This window comes from Coenobita brevimanus, chromosome 115 (assembly GCF_032717465.1).
Source record: "Coenobita brevimanus isolate Jiangsu-jjx chromosome 115, ASM3271746v2, whole genome shotgun sequence".
Lineage (NCBI taxonomy): Eukaryota > Metazoa > Arthropoda > Malacostraca > Decapoda > Coenobitidae > Coenobita > Coenobita brevimanus.
The window spans coordinates 5,251,533-5,272,713 of NC_137068.1; the positions used below are offsets into that span (position 1 = coordinate 5,251,533).

Below are 21,181 nucleotides of genomic sequence, written 5' to 3' on the forward strand. Positions count from 1 at the left end.
CCCCTCTCCCCCTGCCTCTCCAGTGCCTCCCTCCCTCGCCCCCTCTCCCCCTGCCACTCCAGTGCCTCCCTCCCTCTCCCCCTCTCCCCCTGCCTCTCCAGTGCCTCCCTCCCTGTCCTTCCCCCTCCAGTTCCTCCCTCCCTCCCTCCATCCTCCAGTGGCTACCTCCCTCCCTCCTCCAGTGGCTACCTCCCTTCCTCCGTTTCCCTCCAGTGCCTCCCTCCCCCTCTAGTGGCTCCCTCTCCCTCCAGTGCCTCACTCCCCCCCTCCCTCTCGAGTGGGTCCGTCACTCCTTCCTCCAGTGCCTCCCTCTCTCTTTGCCCGTCCAGTGCTTCCTTCCCTCCCTCCTCCAGTGCCTCCCTACCTCCCTCCTCATCCAGTACGTACCTCACTCCCTCTCCCTCGAGTGCCTCCCTCCCTCCCTCCAGTGCCTCCCTCCCTCCCTCTCCCTCCGTCCCTGACTTTCCCCCCTCCTCCCCTCCCCCTCTCCCTCCTCCCCTCCCTCCTCCCCTCCCTCCTCCCCTCCCTCCTCCCCTCCCTCCTTGCCCGCCTCCTCCCCTCCCTCCTTGCCCGCCTCCTCCCCTCCCTCCTTGCCCGCCTCCTCCCCTCCCTCCCTCCTTCCCGGCCTCCCCCTCCAGTGCCTCCCTCCCTCCCTCCCCATCCAGTGCTTTCCTCCCTCATTCCCCCTCCAGTGCTTCCCTCCCTCCCTCTCTTTTCCATCAGTGCCTCCCTCCCTCTCTTCCCCTCCAGTCCCTCCCTCCCTCCCCCTTCAGTCCCTCCGTCCCTCCCCCTTCAGTCCCTCCCCACTCCCCCTCCTTTCCCTCTCTCCCCACTCCCCCTCCTTCCTCCCCCGCCAGAGCCTTCCTCCGTCCCCCCTCCCCTTCCAGTGTCTGCCTCTCTCCCCCCTCCCCCTCCCTGCTCCCCCTCCAGTTCCTCCCTCCCTCTTTCCCTGCCCCTCCCCCTGCAGTGCCTCCCTCCCTCTTTCCCTGCCCCTCCCCCTGCAGTGCCTCCCTCCCTCTCCCTCCCCCTCCAGTGCCTCCCTCCCTCTCCCTCCCCCTCCAGTGCCTCCCCGTCTCCTTCCGTTCCTTCCCGTCTTTACCTTCCTCTCTCCCCCTCCAGTGCCTCCCTCCCCATCTCCCCCTCCAGTGGCTTCCTCCCTCCCCCTCTCCCCCTCCAGTGGCTTCCTCCCTCCCCCTCTCCCCCCCTCCAGTGCCTCCCTTCCTCCATCCTGCAGTGACTACGTCCCTCCCTCCCTTTCCCTCCAGTGCCTCCCTCCCCTTCTACCCCTCCAGTGGCTCGTTGCTTCCCCTCTTCCCTCTCCAGTGCCTCCTTCCCTCCTTGCCCCTCTAGTGCCTCCCTCCCTCCATCCTGCAGTGGCTACTTCCCTCCCTCCCTTTCCCTCCAGTGCCTCCCTCCCCCCTCCCCTTCCTGTGCTTGCCTCCCTCCCCCTCCTGTGCCTCCCTCCCTCCCCCTCCTGTGCCTCCCTCCCCCCCTCTGCCTCCAGTGCCTCCTCCCTCTCTCCCTCTCCCTCCCCCTCCAGTGCCTCCCTCCCTCTCTCCCTCTCCCTCCCCCTCCAGTGCCTCCCTCCCTCTTCCTCCCCCTCCAGTGCCTCCCTCCCTCTTCCTCCCCCTCCAGTGCCTCCCTCCCTCCCTCCCCCCCCTGTAGTGCCTCCCTCCCTCCCCCTCCAGTGCCTCCCTCCCTCTTCCTCCCCCTCCAGTGCCTCCCTCCCTCCCTCCCCCCCCTCTAGTGCCTCCCTCCCTCCCCCTCCAGTGCCTCCCTCCCTCTTCCTCCCCCTCCAGTGCCTCCCTCCCTCTTCCTCCCCCTCCAGTGCCTCCCTCCCTCCCTCCCCCTGTAGTGCCTCCTTCCCTCCCTCCCCCTCCAGTGCCTCGCTTTCTCCCTCCGTCCCTCCCCCTCTCCCTCCGTTCCTCCCCGTCTTTCTCTCCCTCTCTCTTCCTCGAGTGCCTCCATCTCTCCCTCCCCCTCTCCCCCTGCAGTGCCTCCCTCCCTCTCTGCTCCTCCAGTGCCTCCCCCTCCCCTCCCCTTCCCCGTCTCCCCCTCCAGTGCCTCCCTCCCCCCCTCCCCGTCTAGTGCCTCCTTCCCTCTCCCCCTCCCCCTCTAGTGTCTGCCACCCTCCCGCCCTCCTCCTCCAGTGCCTTCCTTTCTCTCAATCTCCCCCTGCAGTGCCTCTCTCCCTCCCTCCCCCTCCAGTGCCTCCCTCCCTCCCTCCTCCAGTGTCTTCCTCCCTCCTCCTCCAGTGCCTTCCTCCCTCCTCCTCCAGTGCCTTCCTCCCTCCTCCTCCAGTGCCTTCCTCCCTTCTCCTCCAGTGCCTTCCTCCCTTCTCCAGTGCCTTCCTCCCTCCCCCTCCAGTTTCTCCCTCCCTCCCCCGCTCGCCGCCTTCTTTCCTCTCGTTATCCTTCGTCATGTAAAATTAGACACTGTAGTCATAGTCTACTCTGTAACAAATGGCCACGAAAGGACCATAAGGTGTGTTGCTGTTTGCCTTCCTTTGTATTCCTTTGTACTCCCCCTGCAGTGGCTCCCTCCACCCCTCCCACTCAAGTGCCTCCCTCCACCCCTCCCACTCAAGTGCCTCCCTCCACCCCTCCCACTCAAGTGCCTCCCTCCACCCCTCCCACTCAAGTGCCTCCCTCTCTCCCTCCACCCCTCCCACTCAAGTGCCTCCCTCTCTCCCTCCACCCCTCCCACTCAAGTGCCTCCCTCTCTCCCTCCACCCCTCCCACTCAAGTGCCTCCCTCCCTCCCTCCACCCCTCCCACTCGTGCCTCCCTCCCTCCCTCCCTCCCTCCCTCCCTCCTTCCCCGCCTCCCCCCTCCCTCCTTCCCCGCTTCCCCCCTCCCTCCTTCCCCACTTCCCCCCCTCCCTCCTTCCCCACTTCCCCCTCTCCCTACTTCCCCTCGTACCCCCCTCCCTCCTTCCCCTCTTCCCCCTCTCCCTCCTTCCCCACTTACCCCCCTCCCTCCTTCCCCACTTCCCCCTCTCCCTCCTTCCCCACTTCCCCCTCTCCCTCCTTCCCCGCTTCCCCCTCTCCCTCCTTCCCCGCTTCCCCCTCTCCCTCCTTCCCCGCTTCCCCCTCTCCCTCCTTCCCCCCCTCCCTCCTTCCCCACTTCCCCCCTCCCTCCTTCCCCACTTCCCCCTCTCCCTCCTTCCCCACTTACCCCTCTCCCTCCTTCCCCACTTCCCCCTCTCCCTCCTTCCCCACTTCCCCCCCCTCCTTCCCCACTTCCCCCTCTCCCTCCTTCCCCCCTTCCCCCTCTCCCTCCTTCCCCACTTCCCCCTCTCCCTCCTTCCCCGCTTCCCCCTCTCCCTCCTTCCCCGCTTCCCCCTCTCCCTCCTTCCCCGCTTCCCCCTCTCCCTCCTTCCCCCCCTCCCTCCTTCCCCGCTTCCCCCCCTCCCTCCTTCCCCCTCCCTCCTTCCCCGCTTCCCCCTCTCCCTCCTTCCCGCTTCCCCCTCTCCCTCCTTCCCCGCTTCCCCCTCCCTCCTTCCCCGCTTCCCTCCCTCCTTCCCCACGTCCCCCCCTCCCTCCGTACCCAGTTCCCCGACTCCCTACGTGCCCACTTCCCACCTCCCTCCTTCCCGAGTTCCCCCCTCTCTCCTTCCCCACTTCCCCCTCTCCCTCCTTCCCCGCTTCCCCCACTCCCTCCTTCCCCACTTCCCCCCCTCCCTCCTTCCCCCGCTTCCCCCACTCCCTCCATCCCCCCGTACCCCTCTCCCTCCTTCCCCACTTCCCCCTCTCCCACCTTCCCCCCCTCCCTCCTTCCCCACTTCCCCCTCTCCCTCGTTCCCCCCTTCCCCCCGTCCCTCGTTCCCCGCTTCCCCCTCTCCCTCCTTCCCCGCTTCCCCCTCTCCCTCCTTCCCCCTCTCCCTCCTTCCCCACTTCCCCCTCTCCCTCCTTCCCCGCTTCCCCCTCTCCCTCCTTCCCCGCTTCCCCCTCTCCCTCCTTCCCCGCTTCCCCCCCTCCCTCCTTCCCCGCTTCCCCCTCCCTCCTTCACCCCCTCCCTCCTTCCCCTCTTCCCCCTCTCCCTCCTTCCCCGCTTCCCCCTCTCCCTCCTTCCCCGCTTCCCCCTCTCCCTCCTTCCCCGCTTCCCCCCCTCCCTCCTTCCCCCCTTCCCCCCTCCCTCCTTCCCCGCTTCCCCCCCTCCCTCCTTCCCCGCTTCCCCCCTCCCTCCTTCCCCGCTTCCCCCCCTCCCTCCTTCCCCGCTTCCCCCCCTCCCTCCTTCCCCGCTTCCCCCCCTCCCTCCTTCCCCGCCTCCTCCTCCAGTGCCTCCCTCCCTCCCGTCTTATAGCACAGGATAGCCAATGTTTTGGAAAAAATAAATAAATAAAAAAGGAAAAATTCAAGGGAAAAAAAAACGAAATTGTAAAATAAAATAGCTCCCCCAAAAAAAATTTTTTGTCGAAGTTTGTTCTGGCACAGGATAGGGAAAAAAATACAAGAACTAAAAAAAGAAAATAAAAATAATATATTGATAATAAAATAGACCCCCAAAATTATTTTGTCGAAGTTTCTTCTAGCACAGGATAGCTGGATAGCCTGATCCCCTTCCCCTCCAGTGCCTCCCTCACTTCCTCCTCCCCTCCCCTTCCAGTGCTTCCCTGCCTCTCTTCCCCCCCCTTCCCTTCCACTGCCTCCCCTCTCTCCTTCCTCCTCTCCTCCCCCTGCAGTGCCTCCATCTCTCCCTGTCTCCCCCTCTCCACCTCCAGCGCCTCCCTCCCTCCCCCTCTCCACCTCCAGCGCCTCCCTCCCTCCCTCTCCTCCTCCAGTGCCTCCTTCCCTCCCCCCTCCCTCCTCCCTCCTTCCCTCCCCCCTCCCTCCTTCCCTCCCCCCTCCCTCCTTCCCTCCCCCCTCCCTCCTTCCCTCCCCCCTCCCTCCTTCCCTCCCCCCTCCCTCCTTCCCTCCCCCCTCCCTCCTTCCCCCTCTCCCCCTGCAGTGCCTCCATCCCTCATTGTCTCTCCCTCTCCACCTCCAGCGCCTCCCTCCCTCCCTCTCTCTCTCTCTCCTCCTCCAGTGCCTCCCTCCCTCTCTCCTCCTCCAGTGCCTCCCTCCCTCCCCCCTCCCTCCCTCTCTCTCTCCTCCTCCAGTGCCTCCCTCCCTCCCCCTCCCCCTCCCTCCCCTCCCCCCCTCCCTCCCCTCCCCACCTCCGTCCCCTCCCGTCCACCCCCTCCCCTCCCATCCCTCCCCTCCCCTCCCCTCCCCTTCCCTCCCCTCCCCTTACAGTGTCTACCTCTCCTACAGAGCGTCCCTCCCGCCCTCCCTATCCCTCCAGTGCCTCCCCCCGTCTTTCCCTCCCCTTCCAGTGCCTCTTACCCTCTCCTTCCAGTGCCTCTTACCCTCCCTTTCCAGTGCCTTCCTTTCCCCTCCCCCTCCAGTGCCGCCCTCCCTCCCTCCTCCCTTCCCCCTCCAGTGCTGCCGTCCCTTCCCCTCCAGTGCCTCCCTCCCTTCCCCTCCAGTGCCTCCCTCCCTCCTCCCTTCCCCTCCAGTGCTGCCGTCCCTTCCCCTCCAGTGCCTCCCTCCCTTCCCCCTCCAGTGCTGCCGTCCCTTCCCCCTCCAGTGCTGCCGTCCCTTCCCCCTCCAGTGCTGCCGTCCCTTCCCCCTCCAGTGCTGCCGTCCCTTCCCCCTCCAGTGCCTCCCTCCCTCCCTCCTCCCTTCCCCCTCCAGTGCCTCCCTCCTCCCTTCCCCCTCCAGTGCCTCCCTCCCTCCCTCCTCCCCCTCCAGTGCCTCCCTCCCTCCCTCCTCCCCCTCCAGTGCCGCCCTCCCTCCCTCCCTCCCTCCTCCCCCTCCAGTGCCGCCCTCCCTCCCTCCTCCCTTCCCCCTCCAGTGCTGCCGTCCCTTCCCCCTCCAGTGCTGCCGTCCCTTCCCCTCCAGTGCCTCCCTCCCTTCCCCCTCCAGTGCTGCCGTCCCTTCCCCTCCAGTGCCTCCCTCCCTCCCTTCCCCCTCCAGTGCCGCCCTCCCTCCCTGCTGCCGTCCCTTCCCCCTCCAGTGCTGCCGTCCCTTCCCCCTCCAGTGCTGCCGTCCCTTCCCCCTCCAGTGCTGCCGTCCCTTCCCCTCCAGTGCCTCCCTCCCTCCCTCCTCCCTCCCTCCCTCCTCCCTCTCCAGTGCCGCCCTCCCTCCCTCCTCCCCCTCCAGTGCCGCCCTCCCTCCCTCCTCCCTTCCCCCTCCAGTGCTGCCGTCCCTTCCCCTCCAGTGCCTCCCTCCCTCCCCCCCCCTCCAGTGCCTCCCTCCCTCCCCCCCCCCTCCAGTGCCTCCCTCCCTCCCCCCCCTCCAGTGCCTCCCTCCCTTCCCCTCCAGTGCCTCCCTCCCTTCCCTCCAGTGCCTCCCTCCCTTCCCCTCCAGTGCCTCCCTCCCTCCCTCCAGTGCCTCCCTCCCTCCCCCTCCAGTGCCTCCCTCCCTCCTCCCCCTCCAGTGCTACCCTTCCTCCCTCCCGCCCTCCTCCACTGCTTCCCTCCCTCCCTCCCTCCCTCCCTCCTCCAGTGCTTCCCTCCCTCCCTACCTCCCCGTCCAGTGCCTCTTTCCCTCCCTCCCTACCTCCCCGTCCAGTGCCTCTTTCCCTCCCTCTCTTCCTTTTCGTGACCCCCTCCCGCCGTCATTCTTTTCCCTTCTCCCCCTCGAGTGTCTTCCCCTCCTACCCCCATGGAGTGTCTTCCCCTCCTATCCCCATGGAGTGTCTACTCCCCCTTCCCCCTCGAGTGTCCTTCCCCCCTCCTCTTGAGGGTCCTTCCTCCCTCCCATTGAGTGTCCTTTCCGGCCTTCCCCCCCCCTCCGTTAGAGTTTCCTTCCCTTTTTCCCTCTCTTGAGTTTCCTTCCCTCTTGAGTTTCCCCCCTCCCCCCCTTCCCTTTGAGTGTTTCTCCCCTCACCCCTCCCCTTGAGTGTCCTTCTCCCCTCACCCCTCCCCTTGAGTGTCCTTCCCCCTACCCTACTTACTCCCCAACCCCTCCTACTTCCCTCCCCCCCTACTTCCCTCCCCAACCCCTCCTACTTCCCTCCCCAACCCCTCCTACTTCCCTCCCCAACCCCTCCTACTTCCCTCCCCCCCTACTTCCCTCCCCCCCTACTTCCCTCCCCCCCTACTTCCCTACCTCCCTACCTCCCTACTTCCCTACCTCCCCTATCCCCCCTACCTCTACCCCTTCACCCCCTACCTCTACCCCTTCACCCCCTACCTCACCCCTTCACCCCCTACTTCACCCCTTCACCCCCTACTTCACCCCTTCACCCCCTACTTCACCCCTTCACCCCCTACTTCACCCCTTCACCCCCTACTTCACCCCTACCCCCAAGCCCTCCAACCTCCATACCCCCAACTTCACCCCTACCCCCAAGCCCCCCAACCTCCATACCCCCACAATCCACCTATCCCCCTACCGCCTTACCCCCTCCCCCCCTCCCCCATAACCCTAAAACTTATCCCCCTACCCGTCTTCCCTCCTACCCCCATAACCCTAAAACCTGTCCCCCTACCCGTCTTCCCTCCTACCCCCGCTACCCTCCCCCTACAGCCCCCAACCCCTTCTTTCCCCCTACCCCCAAACCCCTTCTTTCCCCCTACCCCCAAACCCCCCCTACTCAAAAACCCAACCACCCCCCAACCCCCCAAACCCCATACATCCCCTAACCCCATACCTCCCCTCCCCTCCTACCCCCCCAACCCCCCCATCTCCCGCCTACCCCTCTTTCCCCCCTCCCCTTTTTCCCCCCAAACCCCCCTATCCCCTAACCCGTACCCCCCAACCGTAGTGCACTACATCCCCCTTACCCCCACACCCTTCCCTCCTACTCTACATCCCCTCCCCTACCCCCAACCCCCCTACTCTATCCTCCAACCCTCCTCTACCCCCCTAACCCCCTCTCTACCCCCCCTAACCCCCCAAACCCCCCAACCCCCAAACCCCCCCTCCCTCCTTCCCCACTTCCCCCCCTCCCTGCTTCCCCACTTCCCCCTCTCCCTGCTTCCCCGCTTCCCCCTCTCCCTGCTTCCCCGCTTCCCCCTCTCCCTCCTTCCCCACTTCCCCCTCTCCCTCCTTCCCCGCTTCCCCCCTCCCTCCTTCCCCGCTTCCCCCTCCCTCCATCCCCCGCTTCCCCCCTCCCTCCATCCCCGCTTCCCCCCTCCCTGCTTCCCCACTTCCCCCTCTCCCTGCTTCCCCGATTCCCCCTCTCCCTAATTCCCCGCTTCCCCCTCTCCCTCCTTCCCCGCTTCCCCCTCTCCATCCTTCCCCGCTTACCGCCCTCCCTCCTTCCCAGCTTCCCCCCCTCCCTACTCCCCCCCCTCCCTCCGTCACCCCTTCCCCCTCTCCCTCCTTCCCCGCTTCCCCCTCTCCCTCCTTCCCCTCTTCCCCCCCTCCCTCCTTCCCCGCTTCCCCCCCTCCCTCCTTCCCCACTTCCCCCTCTCCCTCCTTCCCCGCTTCCCCCCTCCCTCCTTCCCCGCTTCCCCCCCTCCCTCCTTCCCCGCTTCCCCCCCTCTCTCCTTCCCCGCTTCCCCCTCTCCCTCCTTCCCCGCTTCCCCCCCTCCCTCCTTCCCCGCTTCCCCCCCTCCCTCCTTCCCCGCTTCCCCCCTCCCTCCTTCCCCACTTCCCCCTCTCCCTCCTTCCCCACTTCCCCCTCTCCCTCCTTCCCCCCCTCCCTCCTTCCCCACTTCCCCCTCTCCCTCCTTCCCCACTTCCCCCCCTCCCTCCTTCCCCGCTTCCCCCTCTCCTTCCCCGCTTCCCCCTCTCCCTCCTTCCCCCTCTCCCTCCTTCCCCACTTCCCCCTCTCCCTCCTTCCCCCCTTCCCCCTCTCCCTCCTTCCCCGCTTCCCCCTCTCCCTCCTTCCCCTCTTCCCCCCCTCCCTCCTTCCCCCCTTCCCCCCCTCCCTCCTTCCCCCCCTCCCTCCTTCCCCACTTCCCCCTCTCCCTCCTTCCCCGCTTCCCCCTCTCCCTCCTTCCCCGCTTCCCCCTCTCCCTCCTTCCCGCTTCCCCCCTCCCTCCTTCCCCACTTCCCCCCTCGCTCCTTCCCCCGTTCCCCCCCCCCCTCCTTCCCCACTTCCCCCCTCCCTCCGTCCCCACTTCCCCCCCTCCCTCCTTCCCCGCTTCCCCCCCTCCCTCCTTCCCCGCCTCCTCCTCCAGTGCCTCCCTCCCTCCCGTCTTATAGCACAGGATAGCCAATTTTTTGGAAAAAAAAAAAAAAAAGTAAAAATTCAAGGGAAAAAAAAAACGAAATTGAAAATAAAATAGCTCCCCCCCAAAAAAAAATTTTTTGTCGAAGTTTGTTCTGGCACAGGATAGGGAAAAAAAATACAAGAACAAAAAAAAGAAAATGATAAAAATAATATATTGATAATAAAATAGACCCCCCAAAATTATTTTGTCGAAGTTTCTTCTAGCACAGGATAGCTGGATAGCCTGATCCCCTTCCCCTCCAGTGCCTCCCTCACTTCCTCCTCCCCTCCCCTTCCAGTGCTTCCCTGCCTCTCTTCCCCCCCTTCCCTTCCACTGCCTCCCCTCTCTCCTTCCTCCTCTCCTCCCCCTGCAGTGCCTCCATCTCTCCCTGTCTCCCCCTCTCCACCTCCAGCGCCTCCCTCCCTCCCCCTCTCCACCTCCAGCGCCTCCCTCCCTCCCTCTCCTCCTCCAGTGCCTCCTTCCCTCCCCCCTCCCTCCTTCCCTCCCCCCTCCCTCCTTCCCTCCCCCCTCCCTCCTTCCCCCTCTCCCCCTGCAGTGCCTCCATCCCTCATTGTCTCTCCCTCTCCACCTCCAGCGCCTCCCTCCCTCCCTCTCTCTCTCCTCCTCCAGTGCCTCCCTCCCTCTCTCCTCCTCCAGTGCCTCCCTCCCTCCCTCTCTCTCTCCTCCTCCAGTGCCTCCCTCCCTCCCCCTCCCCCTCCCTCCCCTCCCCGCCCCCCCTCCCTCCTCCCCCCTCCCTCCCCTCCCCTCCCCTCCCTCCCCTCCCCTCCCCTTCCCTCCCCTCCCCTTACAGTGTCTACCTCTCCTACAGAGCGTCCCTCCCGCCCTCCCTATCCCTCCAGTGCCTCCCCCCGTCTTTCCCTCCCCTTCCAGTGCCTCTTACCCTCTCCTTCCAGTGCCTCTTACCCTCCCTTTCCAGTGCCTTCCTTTCCCCTCCCCTCCAGTGCCGCCCTCCCTCCCTCCTCCCTTCCCCACTCCAGTGCTGCCGTCCCGTCCCCTCCAGTGCCTCCCTCCCTTCCCCTCCAGTGCCTCCCTCCCTCCTCCCTTCCCCTCCAGTGCTGCCGTCCCTTCCCCTCCAGTGCCTCCCTCCCTTCCCCCTCCAGTGCTGCCGTCCCTTCCCCCTCCAGTGCTGCCGTCCCTTCCCCCTCCAGTGCTGCCGTCCCTTCCCCTCCAGTGCCTCCCTCCCTCCCTCCTCCCTTCCCCCTCCAGTGCCTCCCTCCTCCATTCCCCCTCCAGTGCCTCCCTCCCTCCCTCCTCCCCCTCCAGTGCCTCCCTCCCGCCCTCCTCCCCCTCCAGTGCCGCCCTCCCTCCCTCCCTCCCTCCTCCCCCTCCAGTGCCGCCCTCCCTCCCTCCTCCCCCTCCAGTGCCGCCCTCCCTCCCTCCTCCCTTCCCCCTCCAGTGCTGCCGTCCCTTCCCCCTCCAGTGCTGCCGTCCCTTCCCCTCCAGTGCCTCCCTCCCTTCCCCCTCCAGTGCTGCCGTCCCTTCCCCTCCAGTGCCTCCCTCCCTCCCTTCCCCCTCCAGTGCCGCCCTCCCTCCCTGCTGCCGTCCCTTCCCCCTCCAGTGCTGCCGTCCCTTCCCCCTCCAGTGCTGCCGTCCCTTCCCCCTCCAGTGCTGCCGTCCCTTCCCCTCCAGTGCCTCCCTCCCTCCCTCCTCCCTTCCCCCTCCAGTGCCTCCCTCCCTCCCTCCTCCCCCTCCAGTGCCGCCCTCCCTCCCTCCTCCCTTCCCCCTCCAGTGCTGCCGTCCCTTCCCCTCCAGTGCCTCCCTCCCTCCCTCCTCCCTTCCCCTCCCTTCCCCCTCCAGTGCCTCCCTCCCCCTCCAGTGCCTCCCTCCCTTCCCCTCCAGTGCCTCCCTCCCTTCCCCTCCAGTGCCTCCCTCCCTCCCCCTCCAGTGCCTCCCTCCCTCCCCCCCTTCCCCCTCCAGTGCTACCCTTCCTCCCTCCCTCCCTCCTCCAGTGCTTCCCTCCCTCCCTCCCTCCCTCCCTCCTCCAGTGCTTCCCTCCCTCCCTACCTCCCCGTCCAGTGCCTCTTTCCCTCCCTCCCTACCTCCCCGTCCAGTGCCTCTTTCCCTCCCTCTCTTCCTTTTCGTGACCCCCTCCCGCCGTCATTCTTTTCCCTTCTCCCCCTCGAGTGTCTTCCCCTCCTACCCCCATGGAGTGTCTTCCCCTCCTATCCCCATGGAGTGTCTACTCCCCCTTCCCCCTCGAGTGTCCTTCCCCCCTCCTCTTGAGGGTCCTTCCTCCCTCCCATTGAGTGTCCTTTCCGGCCTTCCCCCCCCCTCCGTTAGAGTTTCCTTCCCTTTTTCCCTCTCTTGAGTTTCCTTCCCTCTTGAGTTTCCCCCCTCCCCCCCTTCCCTTTGAGTGTTTCTCCCCTCACCCCTCCCCTTGAGTGTCCTTCTCCCCTCACCCCTCCCCATGAGTGTCCTTCCCCCTACCCAACTTACACCCCCAACCCCTCCTACTTCCCTCCCCCCTACTTCCCTCCCCAACCCCTCCTACTTCCCTCCCCAACCCCTCCTACTTCCCTCCCCAACCCCTCCTACTTCCCTCCCCAACCCCTCCTACTTCCCTCCCCCCCTACTTCCCTCCCCCCCTACTTCCCTCCCCCCCTACCTCCCTACCTCCCTACTTCCCTACCTCCCCTATCCCCCCTACCTCTACCCCTTCACCCCCTACCTCTACCCCTTCACCCCCTACCTCACCCCTTCACCCCCTACTTCACCCCTTCACCCCCTACTTCACCCCTACCCCCAAGCCCTCCAACCTCCATACCCCCAACTTCACCCCTACCCCCAAGCCCCCCAACCTCCATACCCCCACAATCCACCTATCCCCCTACCGCCTTACCCCCTCCCCCCCTCCCCCATAACCCTAAAACTTATCCCCCTACCCGTCTTCCCTCCTACCCCCATAACCCTAAAACCTGTCCCCCTACCCGTTTTCCCTCCTACCCCCGCTACCCTCCCCCTACAGCCCCCAACCCCTTCTTTCCCCCTACCCCCAAACCCCTTCTTTCCCCCTACCCCCAAACCCCCCCTACTCAAAAACCCAACCACCCCCCAACCCCCCCTAACCCCATACATCCCCTAACCCCATACCTCCCCTCCCCTCCTACCCCCCCATCTCCCGCCTACCCCTCTTTCCCCCCTCCCCTTTTTCCCCCCAAACCCCCCCTATCCCCTAACCCGTACCCCCCTACCGTAGTCCACTACATCCCCCCCTTACCCCCCACACCCTTCCCTCCTACTCTACATCCCCTCCCCCTACCCCCAACCCCCCCTACTCTACCCTCCAACCCTCCTCTACCCCCTAACCCCCTCTCTACCCCCCCTAACCCCCCAAACCCCCCCAACCCCCAAACCCCCCCTCCCTCCTTCCCCACTTCCCCCCCTCCCTGCTTCCCCACTTCCCCCTCTCCCTGCTTCCCCGCTTCCCCCTCTCCCTCCTTCCCCACTTCCCCCTCTCCCTCCTTCCCCGCTTCCCCCCCTCCCTCCTTCCCCGCTTCCCCCCTCCCTCCATCCCCGCTTCCCCCCCTCCCTCCATCCCCGCTTCCCCCCCTCCCTGCTTCCCCACTTCCCCCTCTCCCTGCTTCCCCGCTTCCCCCTCTCCCTCCTTCCCCACTTCCCCCTCTCCCTCCTTCCCCACTTCCCCCTCTCCCTCCTTCCCCCCCTCCTTCCCCGCTTCCCCCCTCCCTCCTTCCCCTCCCCCCTCCCTCCTTCCCCACTTCCCCCCCTCCCTCCTTCCCCGCTTCCCCCCCTCCCTCCTTCCCCACTTCCCCCCCTCCCTCCTTCCCCACTTCCCCCCTCCCTCCTTCCCCGCTTCCCCCTCCCTCCGTCCCCCCCTCCCCCCTTCCCCCCCTCCCTCCTTGCCCCCCTCCCTCCTTGCCCCCCTCCCTGCTTCCCCCCCTCCCTCCTTCCCCCTCTCCCTCCTTCCCCCTCTCCCTCTCCCTCCTTCCCCGCTTCCCCCCTCCCTCCTTCCCCCCTTCCCCCACTCCCTCCTTCCCCACTTCCCCCCCTCCCTCCTTCCCCACTTCCCCCCCTCCCTCCTTCCCCACTTCCCCCCCTCCCTCCTTCCCCACTTCCCCCCTCTCTCCTTCCCCACTTCCCCCCTCTCTCCTTCCCCCCTTCCCCCTCTCCCTCCTTCCCCGCTTCCCCCTCTCCCTCCTTCCCCGCTTCCCCCCTCCCTCCTTCCCCCACTTCCTCTTCTCCCTCCTTCCCCGCGTCCTCCCTCCCTCCCTCCCCGCTTCCCCCCTCCCTCCTTCCCCACTTCCCCCCCTCCCTCCTTCCCCGCTTCCCCCCTCCCTCCTTCCCCACTTCCCCCCTCCCTCCTTCCCCACTTCCCCCCTCCCTCCTTCCCCGCTTCCCCCCTCCCTCCTTCCCCGCTTCCCCCCTCCCTCCTTCCCCGCTTCCCCCTCTCCCTCCTTCCCCGCCTCCCCCCTCCCTCCTTCCCCGCTTCCCCCCTCCCTCCTTCCCCGCTTCCCCCTCTCCCTCCTTCCCCACTTCCCCCCCTCCCTCCTTCCCCGCTTCCCCCCTCCCTCCTTCCCCACTTCCCCCCTCCCTCCTTCCCCACTTCCCCCTCTCCCTCCTTCCCCACTTCCCCCTCTCCCTCCTTCCCCACTTCCCCCTCACCCCACCCTCCCTCCTTCCCCACTTCCCCCCCTCCCTCCGTCCCCGCTTCCCCCTCTCCCTCCTTCCCCGCTTCCCCCCCTCCCTCCTTCCCCGCTTCCCCCCCTCCCTCCTTCCCCGCTTCCCCCCCTCCCTCCTTCCCCGCTTCCCCCCCTCCCTCCTTCCCCGCCTCCTCCTCCAGTGCCTCCCTCCCTCCCGTCTTATAGCACAGGATAGCCAATGTTTTGGAAAAAAAAAAAAAATAAAAAAGGAAAAATTCAAGGGAAAAAAAAAACGAAATTGAAAATAAAATAGCTCCCCCCCAAAAAAAAATTTTTTGTCGAAGTTTGTTCTGGCACAGGATAGGGAAAAAAAATACAAGAACAAAAAAAAGAAAATGATAAAAATAATATATTGATAATAAAATAGACCCCCCAAAATTATTTTGTCGAAGTTTCTTCTAGCACAGGATAGCTGGATAGCCTGATCCCCTTCCCCTCCAGTGCCTCCCTCACTTCCTCCTCCCCTCCCCTTCCAGTGCTTCCCTGCCTCTCTTCCCCCCCCTTCCCTTCCACTGCCTCCCCTCTCTCCTTCCTCCTCTCCTCCCCCTGCAGTGCCTCCATCTCTCCCTGTCTCCCCCTCTCCACCTCCAGCGCCTCCCTCCCTCCCTCTCCTCCTCCAGTGCCTCCTTCCCTCCCCCCTCCCTCCTTCCCTCTCCTCCTCCAGTGCCTCCTTCCCTCCCCCCTCCCTCCTTCCCTCCCCCCTCCCTCCTTCCCTCCCCCCTCCCTCCTTCCCCCTCTCCCCCTGCAGTGCCTCCATCCCTCATTGTCTCTCCCTCTCCACCTCCAGCGCCTCCCTCCCTCCCTCTCTCTCTCTCTCCTCCTCCAGTGCCTCCCTCCCTCCCCCCTCCCTCCCTCTCTCCTCCAGTGCCTCCCTCCCTCCCCCCCTCTCTCTCTCCTCCTCCAGTGCCTCCCTCCCTCCCCCTCCTCCCCTCCCCCCCTCCCTCCCCTCCCCCCCTCTCTCCCCTCCCCTCCCCTCCCCTTACAGTGTCTACCTCTCCTACAGAGCGTCCCTCCCGCCCTCCCTATCCCTCCAGTGCCTCCCCCCGTCTTTCCCTCCCCTTCCAGTGCCTCTTACCCTCCCTTTCCAGTGCCTTCCTTTCCCCTCCCCCTCCAGTGCCGCCCTCCCTCCCTCCTCCCTTCCCCCTCGAATCTGCCGTCCCTTCCCCTCCAGTGCCTCCCTCCCTCCCTCCTCCCTTCTCCTCCAGTGCCTCCCTCCCTCCCTCCCTCCTCCCTTCCCCTCCAGTGCTGCCGTCCCTTCCCCTCCAGTGCCTCCCTCCCTTCCCCCTCCAGTGCTGCCGTCCCTTCCCCCTCCAGTGCTGCCGTCCCTTCCCCCTTCAGTGCTGCCGTCCCTTCCCCCTCCAGTGCCTCCTCCCTTCCTCCAGTGCCTCCTCCCTTCCCCCTCCAGTGCCCGTCCCTTCCTCCAGTGCTGTCCCTTCCCTCCAGTGCCTCCCTCCTCCCTTCCCCCTCCAGTGCCTCCCTCCTCCCTTCCCCCTCCAGTGCCTCCGTCCCTCCCTCCTCCACCTCCAGTGCCGCCCTCCCGTCCTCCCTCCCCCCTCCCCCTCCAGTGCCGCCCTCCCTTCCTCCCTCCCTCCTCCCCCTCCAGTGCCGCCCTCCCTCCCTCCTCCCTTCCCCCTCCAGTGCTGCCGTCCCTTCCCCTCCAGTGCCTCCCTCCCGTCCCCCTCCCGTGCTGCCGTCCCTTCCCCTCCGGTGCCTCCCTTCCTCCCTTCCCCCTCCAGTGCCGCCCTCCCTCCCTCCTCCCTTCCCCCTCCAGTGCTGCCGTCCCTTCCCCCTCCAGTGCTGCCGTCCCTTCCCCTCCAGTGCCTCCCTCCCTCCCTCCTCCCCCTCCAGTGCCGCCCTCCCTCCCTCCTCCCCCTCCAGTGCCGCCCTCCCTCCCTCCTCCCCCTCCAGTGCCGCCCTCCCTCCCTCCTCCCTTCCCCCTCCAGTGCTGCCGTCCCTTCCCCTCCAGTGTCACCCGACCCTCGCCGCCTGCCCTCCCCCCCGCCAGTGCCTCTCACCCCTCCCCCCCTCCAGTGCCTCCCTCCCCTCCCCCCATCCAGTGCCTCCCTCCCTCCCCCTCCAGTGCCTCCCTCCCTCCCCCCCTTCCCCCTCCAGTGCTACCCTTCCTCCCTCCCTCCCTCCTCCAGTGCTTCCTCCCTCCCTCCCTCCCTCCCTCCTCCAGTGCTTCCCTCCCTCCCTCCTCCAGTGCTTCCCTCCCTCCCTACCTCCCCTCCTCCCCGTCCAGTGCCTCTTTCCCTCCCTCTCTTCCTTTTCGTGACCCCCTCCCGCCGTCATTCTTTTCCCTTCTCCCCCTCGAGTGTCTTCCCCTCCTACCCCCATGGAGTGTCTTCCCCTCCTACCCCCATGGAGTGTCTTCCCCTCCTATCCCCATGGAGTGTCTACTCCCCCTTCCCCCTCGAGTGTCCTTCCCCCCTCCTCTTGAGGGTCCTTCCTCCCTCCCATTGAGTGTCCTTTCCGGCCTTCCCCCCCCCTCCGTTAGAGTTTCCTTCCCTTTTTCCCTCTCTTGAGTTTCCTTCCCTCTTGAGTTTCCCCCCTCCCCCCCTTCCCTTTGAGTGTTTCTCCCCTCACCCCTCCCCTTGAGTGTCCTCCCCTCACCCCTCCCCTTGAGTGTCCTTCCCCCTACCCTACTTACTCCCCAACCCCTCCTACTTCCCTCCCCCCCTACTTCCCTCCCCCCCTACTTCCCTACCTCCCTACTTCCCTACCTCCCCTATCCCCCCTACCTCTACCCCTTCACCCCCTACCTCACCCCTTCACCCCCTACTTCACCCCTACCCCCAAGCCCTCCAACCTCCATACCCCCACAATCCACCTATCCCCCTACCGCCTTACCCCCTCCCCCCCTCCCCCATAACCCTAAAACCTACCCCCCTACCCGTCTTCCCTCCTACCCCCGCTACCCTCCCCCTACAGCCCCCAACCCCTTCTTTCCCCCTACCCCCAAACCCCTTCTTTCCCCCTACCCCCAAACCCCTTCTTTCCCCCTACCCCCAAACCCCTTCTTTCCCCCTACCCCCAAACCCCTTCTTTCCCCCTACCCCCAAACCCCTTCTTTCCCCCTACCCCCAAACCCCCCCTACTCAAAAACCCAACCACTCCCCCCTACCCAATTCCCCCCCTCCCAACCCCCTACCCCCCCAACCCCCTACCCCCCCAACCCCCTACCGCCCCAACCCCCTACCCCCTACCCCCCCAACCCCCTACCCCCTAACCCCCCCAATCACCCAACCCTCCCCATACCCCCAACCGCCCACTACCCCCCCTAACCCTCGACCCTCCCCTCCTCCCTATCCCCCATCCCCCCCTAGCCCCCCCAACCCTCCCGTCCCCAATACTCCCCCTACCCCCTCTAACCCCCCGCTACACCCCATACCCCCCCGCTACACCCCCTACCCCCAAACCCCTTCTTTCCCCCTACCCCCAAACCCCTTCTTTCCCCCTACCCCCAAACCCCCTACTCAAAAACCCAACCACTCCCCCTTCTTTTCCCCCTTTCCCCACCCCTTCCCCTTACCTCTCCCCCAACCCCCCATCACCCAACCCTCCCCATACCCCCCAACCGCCCACTACCCCCTAACCCTCGACCACTCCCCTCCTCCCTACCCCCATCCCCCTAACCCTCGACCCTCCCCTCCTCCCTATCCCCCATCCCCCCCTAGCCCCCCCAACCCTCCCGTCCCCAATACTCCCCCTACCCCCTCTAACCCCCCGCTACACCCCATACCCCCCCGCTACACCCCCTACCCCCTCTAACCCCCCGCTACACCCCATACCCCCCCGCTACACCCCCTACCCCCAAACCCCTTCTTTCCCCCTACCCCCAAACCCCTTCTTTCCCCCTACCCCCAAACCCCCCTACTCAAAAACCCAACCACTCCCCCCTACCCAATTCCCCCCCCCCAACCCCCTACCCCCCCAACCCCCTAACCCCCCCAATCACCCAACCCTCCCCATACCCCCAACCGCCCACTACCCCCCCTAACCCTCGACCCTCCCCTCCTCCCTATCCCCCATCCCCCCTAACCCTCGACCCTCCCCTCCTCCCTATCCCCCATCCCCTCCTAGCCCCCCCAACCCTCCCGTCCCCAATACTCCCCCTACCCTCTCTAATCCCCCGCTACACCCCATACCCCCCCGCTACACCCCATACCCCCCAACCCCCTCTATCCCCTTCTACCCCCTACCCCCCCTAACCCCCAACCCCCTCTATCCCCTTCCTACCCCCTACCCTTCCTACCCCCTACCCCCCCTAACCCCCAACCCTCCCCATACCCCCCCTAACCCTCGACCCTCCCTACCCCCTACACCCCTTACCCTCCCCTCCCCTACCCCCATCCCCCCCCAACCCTCCCGTCCCCAATACTCCCCCTACCCCCTCTAACCCCCCGCTACACCCCATACCCCCAACCCCCTCTATCCCCTTCCTACCCCCCTAACCCCCCCAATCACCCAACCCTCCCCATACCCCAAAACGCCCACTACCCCCCCTAACCCTCGACCCTCCCCTCCTCCCTACCCTCCAACCCCCTAACACCCCTTACCTCCTCCCCTACTCCTCCAACCTCCAACACCCCTTACCCTCCCCTCCCCTACCCCCCCAACCCTCCCGTCCCCAATACTCCCCCTACCCCCTCTAACCCCCCGCTACACCCTCTCCCCCCCTAACCCCTACTTTCCCCCCTCCCTCCCTTCCCCCAACCCCCCTAACCCGTACCTAGCCCCCGTACCCCCCAAACCGCCCCCTAACACGTACATCCCCCCCTACTTCCCTTCCCCCCAACCTTCCCCCTACCCCCATCCCCCAACCCCCCTCGAACTACCCCCTTTCCCCCAACCCCCCTCGAACTACCCCCTTTCCCCCCAACCCCCATAACCCATATCTAGCCCCCAAACCGCCCCTAACACATTCCCCCCTACCCCCCTTCCCCCCAATCTTCCCCCTACCCCCATCCCCCTCTATCCCCTTCCTACCCCCTACCCCCTCTATCCCCTTCCTACCCCCTACCCCCCTAACCCCCCCAATCACCCAACCCTCCCCATACCCCCAACCGCCCACTACCCCCCCTAACCCTCGACCCTCCTCCTCCCTACACCCCTTACCCTCCCCTCCCCTACCCCCCCATCCCCCCTATCCCCCCAACCCTCCCGTCCCCAATATTCCCCCTACCCCCTCTAATCCCCCGCTACACCCCCTACCCCCCTAACCCCTACTTTCCCCCCTCCCCCCTAACCCCTACCTAGCCCCCCTACCCCCCAAACCGCCCCCTAACACGTACATCCCCCCTACCTCCCTTCCCTACCCCCATCCCCTCCTAACACGTACATCCCCCCTACCTCCCTTCCCTACCCCCATCCCCCCCTAACCTCGAACTACCCCCTTTCCCCCAACCCCCCATAACCCATATCTAGCCCCCTTAGCCCCCAAACCGCCCCCTAACACCTACATCCCCCCCTACCCCCCTTCCCCCAACCCCCCATAACCCATATCTAGCCCCCCTAGCCCCCAAACCGCCCCCTAACACCTACATCCCCCCCTACCCCCCAATCTTCCCCCTACCCCCATCCCCCCAACCCCCCCTAACCCCGAACTACCCCCCAACCCCCTCTCCCAATCCCCACCAGATGGGGGGTGGGGGGTAGGGCGGTAGAGGGAGGGTAGGGGGGTTGGGAGAGGTGGGGGGTAGGGAGGGTTAGGGGGGTAGGAGGATAGGGGGAGGGGAAGGGGGGGAGGGGGGAAGATGGGTGGGGGGAAGGGGGTGTAGAGGTATGGGGGTAGGAAAGTAGGGGGAGGGAAAAGGGGGGTTGAGGGGGAAGGGGGTGTAGAGGTAGGGGGTAGGGGGGTTGGGGGAGTAGGGGGGGGTTGGGGGAACGCGGTAGGGGGGTAGGGAGGTTGGTATGAGGGGGGGTTGGGGGAAGGGGAGGGGGGGCCGGGGGGTTTGGGGGAGTAGGGGAGGGGGGGCCGGGGGGTTTGGGGGAGTAGGGGAGCGTTGGGAGGAAGGGGGGGTAAGGAGGGAGGAGGGGCTAGGGGGATAGGAGGGTAGGGGGAAGGGGGTAAGGGAATTGAGGGGGAGGGGGGTAAAGGGGGTTCGGGGTAGAGGGGGTAAGAGCGGGTAGAAGGGTAGGGGGGGTAAGGAGTAGGGAGGAAAGGGGAGCAGGGGTGGTTACGGGGGTAGGGGGGCGTTGGAAGGGGGGTTGGGGGGAGGGGGGGTAGAAGGGTAAAGGGGACAGGGGGGGTTGAGGGGGTAGGGGGGTAAGGGGGAGGGGGGTAGAAGGGTAGGGGGGGTAAGGGGGAGGGGGGTAGAAGGGTAGGGGGAATAGAGGGGTACGGGGGGTAAGAGCGGGTAGAAGGGTAAGGGGGTAGGGGGGGTAAGGGGTTGGTGGAAGGGGGTAGGGGAAGCAAGGGGGGAGGGGTAGAAGGGTAGGGGGAATAGGGGGGTAGGGGGGGTAAGAGCGGGTAGAAGGGTAAGGGGGGTTGGAGGAGGGGGGTAGGGGATGTAAGGAGGGTGGGGGGAGGGGGGTAGGAGGGTGGGGGGAGGGGGGTAGGGGGAATAGGGGGGGTTATGGGGGTAGGGGGGAAAAGAGGGGTAGTGGGGGGCTAGGTGGGGGGATGGGGTAGGGGGGGTTTGGGTGGGTAGGGGGGTTTGGGGGAGTAGGGGGGCGTTGGGAGGAATGGAGGTAGGGGGGTTGGGGGAGGGGGGAAATGGGGGGGTAGAAGGGTAGGGGGGGTTATGGGGGTAGGGGGGTAAGAGCTGGTAGAAGGGTAAGGGGGTAGGAGGGGTAAGGGGGGTTGGGGGAGGGGGGTAGGGGGGAAAAGAGGGGTAGTGGGGGGATGGGGGAGTAGAGGGGCGTTGGGAGGAATAGGGGTAGGGGGGTAAGAGGGGTTGGGGAGGGGGAAAGGGGGGGTAGAAGGGTAGGGGGGGTTATGGGGGAGGGGGGTAGGGGGGTTAAGAGCTGGTAGAAGGGTAAGGGGTGGGGGGTAAAGGGGGTTAGGGTTGGGTTAAGGGGGGTTGGGGTTGGGGTAAGGGGGGTTGGGGGAGGGGGGTAAGGAGGTAGGGGGGTGTTGAAAGAGGGGTTAAGGGGATAAGGGTAAGGGGGGTTAGGGGGAGGGGGGCAGAAGGGTAGGGGGAATAGGGGGGTTACGGGGGAAGGGGGGGTTGGGGGTAGGGGGGGTAAGAGCGGGTAGAAGGGTAAGGGGGTAGGGGGGGTAAGGGGTTGGTGGAAGGGGGTAGGGGAAGCAAGGGGGGAGGGGGAGGGAGGGGTAGAAGGGTAGGGGGAATAGGGGGGCAGGGGGGGTAAGAGCGGGTAGAAGGGTAAGGGGGGTTGGAGGAGGGGGGT

The 21,181-nt window shown here is 66.2% G+C and overlaps 1 pseudogene; it reads left to right on the forward strand.

Annotated features, from left to right (window-relative positions):
• LOC145418620 (uncharacterized) overlaps nucleotides 1–21,181 on the forward strand; it is a 31,919-nt pseudogene that overhangs the window by 6,160 nt on the left and 4,578 nt on the right.